We start from the raw sequence: 6,839 nt of genomic DNA, 5'->3' as shown, positions 1-6,839 counted from the left end.
GGAAAAGGATTGAGTTTGCCCTACTAGGTAGCACAGGATAAAGCAGCAGTGATTAAACAATGTGGCCAGGAACAGACACATTGATCTACAGAACTGAAGAATTCTTACCATATTCTAGGACGGGCATTTCAAATGATGGGCATTGGTTGCCAGGAGCACGAAGCCCCCATGCCTCAAACTCTTTGAAAGGGGTCCTCCCAAGCAGCCTCCCTCACGCTGGACCATTTTCTTTCCTTTTCTGATCATCCCTCCTCCCTACCTTCAAAACTTGCCTGATGCAGGTACCATTCCCTTAAGACTTGTTTTTTTTTCTTTTTTCTTGGTTTTCCTATTATAAAAGTAGTATATGATCTTGGAGGGTGAGTATATCGTATACTGTGTTCATTAGCTATTCTTATTCTCGTCTGTATTTTTGAAATCTATTATCATAAGAACAGTGATACCTGATCATTGCAGAAAATGTGTACAGTGACTAAAGCATGAAGAACAGAAACATCTCGAGCTCCAGCACCCACAGTCATGTTCTGTGAAAATGCATCTGAAAACCACATCTTTTCTTAGCCTTTTTATGCGTTTGTTTACAATAAATACTTTTATTATATATATAATTTTGCACCATCCTCTTACACTGATTATATGCTAAGCACTTCTCTGTGTTAGTCAACATTCTTTGTAATTATTATGTTTAATGGCTGCCTAATAATCTATTTAATGAATGAAACGTAATTTGGTTAACCATTCCCCTGGGGTTGGAGATTTTGATAGCCTCTCTTTTTTTTTCCTTTTTATTTTCCCTCTCATAAATAAAGCCACAGTGCAAATCTTTCTGCACTAATCTTTCTTTCCTTTAGATCATTTTCTTGGGATGAGCTTCCTGTAAATGGAATTCCTGAGCCAAACAGTATGAGCCTTTTTGAGGCTTTTCACACGTCTTAAGCAAATTGCCTTCTAGAAAGGTTTTGCCACTTCATAGTCCAGCCAGCTGTGCATAAGAGGTCCCATGCCACTAGGACCGAGCCAGCACTGCCAGCCTCTTGTTTTGTAGTACTCCTTCAATGGGCCCAAAGTGGTATCTCTCCATCCTAATTTACATTTATTTCATTATGACTAAGTTCAACATTTTCAACTGAATTTGCCTTTTGAACTTCATCTTTCATAAATGGACTCTTGCTGCCTTTTATTGCCCCAACATTTCATTATGAAAATTCTTACTGCTCTGTGAATGTTTTATTTATGAGAATTTTCAACACACAGAACCTAACATTTCCTATAGTCAATTACCTTTGTATTTTCTTTTATAAATCTCTCTATGGCTGTGAAGGCTACAATGTCCTCTCTCAATCACAGTTTAGATAATGAATCATTTCTACGTTTTTTTTTTTCGAGTTAGTAGTATAATTTTTCCTTTTTTATTTTTGCATTGAACTCTTTAAATCACCTGACATTAATTTTGATCGTTAGGACAGAAGGAGGTAAAAATTGCTTTGGGTTTCCTAAATAGAATAAAGATCATTTTGCTGCCCCACTTAGTGACAGATCCTTCTATTCTCCATTAATTTGTGATGGCTCTGCTCTTCTCAGAAGGCACGGTGATATTCTAGGGCTCTCCATCTGGTTTTTCTATTCTATTCCATTGAGGTGTTTTTCTATTTTTGAAAAATATATTATTTTGTTTTATACTGCAGTATCTGTTAGGGTTAGAAGCCTTGAAAGCTCTATTTATTATCAGATCAGTTGCCCAAGCATCCGACCCCCACGTCCAACTTCCTTTTGGGTATCTCATCTTGGGTTTCCCACAACACCACTTGTCCACACATATACATGTTTTTCTAGCTATTTCTTCTCCCTGGAAGTCAAATCGTATCATCGTGCTCCATAGCGGCAGGTCAGTGGCGGGTACGGCCCTGAAATCTGGAGGCGGGGTCAGGAGATCTGGATTTAGCACTGCCCCTGCCAGTCAGACACTGTGACTCTGGACGCCTCAGTTTCCTTGTCTGTAAAATGGGCTTGCCATAACCAAATGAGGTGGAGAGCATCAACACAGCTTCATTCTCCACTCAACAAATGTGTGTGAGGAGCAGGAACACCGGAATGGTCTCGGAAGAAATGGCCTCAGGGAGCTTTTAGGAGAATACGTAAGAGTAAGGACTCTTTCAGGGGAGAGCCTTTCAAAACAGAGGAAAAAGCCAACTACCGAAGACATGGTTACCAGGGCCATGAGGGAAATGAATGGAACACTGAGGAAGGAAGTGGGGCAGGGATCCTGCTCTGGACAGGTGGCCAGAGAGGGCCTCCTCTGAGGGGACATTTAAGCCCCAAAGGCTGAGAGGAGGTAGGGGAGAGCTTTCCTGGGACGAGGGACAAAGTGAGCAGAGCCTCCAAGAGAGGAACTGGAGGAATTCGCTGTAGCCTGAGGAGAGTGAGTTGGAGCAGCCTAGGGGATTGAAGAGACGACGGACAGATCGGGCCTTGCTGGCCTCGAGAAAGGGCGTGGGAAGTCACTGCGGGCTGCTGATGGGGAGGAAAATGACGTGATGTCTTTTACTTTGTAAGCGTCTGCTTTTACTGCTGTGTGATAAGTGGATAGGTGAGGAGCAAGAAAGAAGGCTGTGAGGCCCTTGCGGCAAGGAGGTGGGAGGGGCTGGGAAGCGGGTGGGGGGGATGGGCGGAGGTAAGGGTCAGCCTGGGGATGATTCTGGGGACTGAACGGCCAGGATTTCCTGGGACTCCATGGGAGGGGTGAGGGCAGGGGAGACTCGAGGCTGACTCGAAGGGCCGGGTTTGGGGAACGGAGTTGAAGCCCGGGCCTTTGGCGGAGAAGGGGAAGGCGAGCAGGGAGAGAAAGTTTTGGGGAGAAGTTAGCATCCTGATTGGCTGTGGAAAGTTTGGGGTGTTGTTGGTGAAGGACATCCGAGTAGAGATGTCAGCCAGGTAGCTGGGCAGGCCAGTCTTAAAAGGGCAGGGCTGGGGTCATTAGTGCCCCCCCCCCCCCAGGGTGAGAAGATAGAGGAAGATGGAAAGGGCCCAGATGTGATTCTTGAGGGAACCCAACACTTAGGTGGTGGGTGGACGAAGCCAAAGAATAGACAGTGAGGGGGTAAGTTAACTGGCGGGTCTTGGTGTCATGAAGGCCAGGGAAAGGCGTTTTCAGGAGGGGGTATCAGCTGGGTCAGTTGCTGCCACGGGGCCGAGTGATGTAAGGAGAGAAAAGCTGGATTGGGCAATGGCAGTTGTTGAAAAGAACAGGTGGGGATGATGCCTGGCCAGTGGGCGATGCCATCACCTGTGAAGAGCTGGGTCCACGCCAGGAGGAGAAGTCCCAGCCCTTCCTCCTGTGCACATCCTCTGAGAGCCTCTCCCAGCGTCCAGCCATGGAACTAACCTGGTGACATTTCCAACCCCCAACCCTTCCACCCGCACCTACACTAACAGCTTCTTTTGCCTCTAATCTCATTCCCTCAGAAGTTCTCCCCATGTCTTTTTGGTAAAAAGAAAAAATTCTGAACCTCCATTTCAGACATTTGATTTCAAGCAGAAAATAATTATCCTGACTCTACCTAGCTCGCCGCCTGTTGCTAAGTACCAAAAGGCACACAAAAAAACGAATAAAGACATGGCCCCAGACATGAGGCAGGATGAAACCACTGCTAATTAGAGCTGTAGCACTACTCAGAGGGCAGAGACAAAGCCTCCAGAAAAACATGGAGATCAGGTTACTTGGTAATATGTACATGATTTATTTTGCCCCTTTCCACAAACACAACTAATCCCTTCACCTATACACTTAATCCCACTGCTCTGGGACCCCTTTTACCTGGCCCTGCTTTTCAAACTCAGGCTCATACAGCCCTCCTCTCTCCAAATGTCAACTTGAAAGAAACAGCACTTTCTAGAAACTTCTTTCCTCCCCCCACCCCCAGGTCCCTCTTTTCCCTCCTGCTTTCTCAGCCAGTCTCCAGATCATCCTCCACCCAGCTGAGCTTTGCCTTCTCCCCCAAAGTTGCGGTGGCAGAGGTCTCCAAAGTCCAGGTCTAGGGCTTGCCCTCACCTCCCCCCCACCCCCAATGTCTGTGCACCTGGCCCACCAGTGGCTACTCTGTCCTGGAAACTCTCCTTCATTGGCTTCTGAAGCCCATCTTTCCTTATCTTCTCTTTCTTACACTCCACTTCCATGTCCAGACAAGCCCCGTCCAATGTCAGTGTTGTCCAGGGCTTGGTCTTCTCTTTCACTGAGTACCTTCCCCCTCAACCTCATGCATCCCTAATGCTTTGGAGACCTCCTGGGAGCTGATTCTCCAAACTGACTGTCCAGTCCAAGCCTCCTTTGAGCTCTAGACCAACACATCCATCCTTCTCTTTAATGACCACCCTCCCATGTGCAGTGCAGAGCTCTACCCTGAGCTCCAGAACCCGAGAGCCAAACATCTACCAACATCTCAGACATCTCAACCCTGTGACCGAAATGAAACTCCTGGTCTGTTTTGAATCGCTTGATTACCCTTTTTTAGTTCAAATTCCTAATTCTTCTTCCCCCCAGTTATCCTCATTTGCTGTTTCCTACTTTTTAAAATAAGTAATTAATTAATTTTTAATTTAAAAAAGATTTTTTTGGTGGCGTTGGGTCTTTGTTGCTGCGTGCGGGCTTTCTCTAGTTGCGGCGAGCGGGGATCATTCTTCGTTGTGGCGCAGGGGCTTCTCATTGCAGTGGCCTCTCTTGTTGTGGAGCACAGGCTCCAGGCGTGCAGGCTTCAGTAGTTGTGGCTCGCGGGCTTTAGAGCACAGGCTCAGTAGTTGCGGCGCATGGGCTTAGTTGCTCCGCGGCATGTGGGATCTTCCCAGAGCAGGGATTGAATCGGTGTGCCCTGCAGAGGGCAGAAAGCATGGGTGGTATAAAGCTTGGTCATCCAGGGCACGGAACAGGATGCAAAAAGAGAATGGCTCTGGAGGGGTCGGTGAAGAGTATCCGGAACAGTCACCAAATGACCCTCTAGCTACTCGATTCAATGCACCTTTTCCCTTTGTTATCAGTCTTAACCACCCTGCAGAATTTGACAGTGTAGACAACCTTGCCATCGGGTTTTTCAGGATCAGAAAGGGCACCACAGGAAGACTTCTCCGTGGCTCCCTCTCCTCCCTCGAGACATCTCCAATCATACCCACTTGTTTCCTTTCAGCTGGCTTCAGAAGATGGATCCCAGCTCACAAATCATTCCTCTTTTCATCCTCTCCCTCTCTGCTGATGCCCTTTTTCAAGAAGAGAAAATTCTAGGGTCTCTCATTTTCAAAACTCCTCCACTGATCACTTGCATTTTTCTTGCTGCCACCCAACTCCTCCCCTAGTCATCCAGCCTCAGGAGAGGTCTGCGTCTCCTCTACCCATTCACTCCATTGCCCCTGTAAACTAGCTTTTAGCCCTTCCCCCCCCCCAAAAAAAACCAGTACTTGCTGAGGTTCATAATAGCCCCCTGATTGCTCAATTCAAAGGGCTTCGCTTCTTATTTTTCTGAGATTTGGGCCATATCAGAGTGTTGATTACTTTCTCCTTGAAACTCTTCACTACCTTGGTTGCCTTGGCAACCCCCTCTCCTAGTCGTTTATCTCATCCCTCAGGTCCTTCTCTCTCTCCTTTGCCGACCACCCACACCTCAGTCAGCCCCTCAAATGTCACCATAACTCACAATTGTGCCCTGGGTCCTCGCCCATTCTCTCCCTGGCGATCTTACTCACTCCTAGAGTTCCTGTTATCCTCTGTCCTGGGCCAGCCCCCTCCAGTCAAATCTCTTCCTGGACTGGGATCCAGCTGCCTGCTGGGGCCCACCTGGCTGTGCCCCTAGCCCAGCTCTACCTGAGACTGAGCCCGTTGTTGCCCCCCTCAAGCTGCCCCCCATGCTGTGCTTACCCTCCCAAGCACCTCCCCTCCATCCACGGAGGGCCCCACCCAAGACACACGGGAATCACCCTTGGTTCTTTCATCCCCACAGCCAAAAATCACCATGCATTTCTGACTTTAGTTTCTAAAGGTGTTTGGGTTCTTCCCATTCCTCTTGCCGTTGCTCCAGGTGAGGTCTCATCCTATCTTACCTGGACCATAACCAGAGTCTCTTAATTGATCTCCCTACCCAGAGACTGTCACTTTCCAAATCTAGCCTTCACACTGGCTCCCACAGTGATTTTCCCACACCTCAAATCCGAACACATCACTGGTATAAAAACAGCACCCACTGACTGCAGGATGGTGTCCAAACTCCTTGATGCGGAGGGCATCCAAGGCCCTGAAGGGTCTGACCTCTGTCCACGCCTGCAATCCACTCCTCACTCCATCTTTCTTCTCTAGTATTCCAGGAACACCAAGTGCCCTGAAGCTCACTCCTGCCACTCCTCACTTCTGGGGCTTTGCTTGTGCTGCTTCCTTTGCTTGGAATGTCCTTCCAGTCCCTTCTACCTTGCTTATTCCTACTCATCTTTAAGAAATCAGACCAGTGGTGACCTGCTCTGGAAAGTTCTGTACATATCTATGTCTCATTACTGCACTTACCATACTGTATTATAATGGTCCACTTACATGCTGTGTAGTAGGACACTATTCTGTATGTTTCTCAATGTGTTTCCCTCCCCCACCCCCCACTTCCTTGCCTGTCACTGTTTTAATGCGTAACAAACAGGTCCAAACTTTAGTGACTTGAAAACACAATTTATTATTTCTCATGGTTCTGGGTGTTGACAGGGCTCAGCTAGGTGGTTCTTGCTTAAAGTTACTCATGCAGTTGCGGTCAGAAGGCAGCTGGGGGCTTCCCTGGCGGCGCAGTGGTTGAGAATCCGCCTGCTCATGCAGGGTACAC

Source organism: Kogia breviceps, chromosome 14, assembly GCF_026419965.1.
Source record: "Kogia breviceps isolate mKogBre1 chromosome 14, mKogBre1 haplotype 1, whole genome shotgun sequence".
In the NCBI taxonomy this organism is placed as follows: domain Eukaryota; kingdom Metazoa; phylum Chordata; class Mammalia; order Artiodactyla; family Physeteridae; genus Kogia; species Kogia breviceps.
This window is presented reverse-complemented; position numbering follows the sequence as displayed.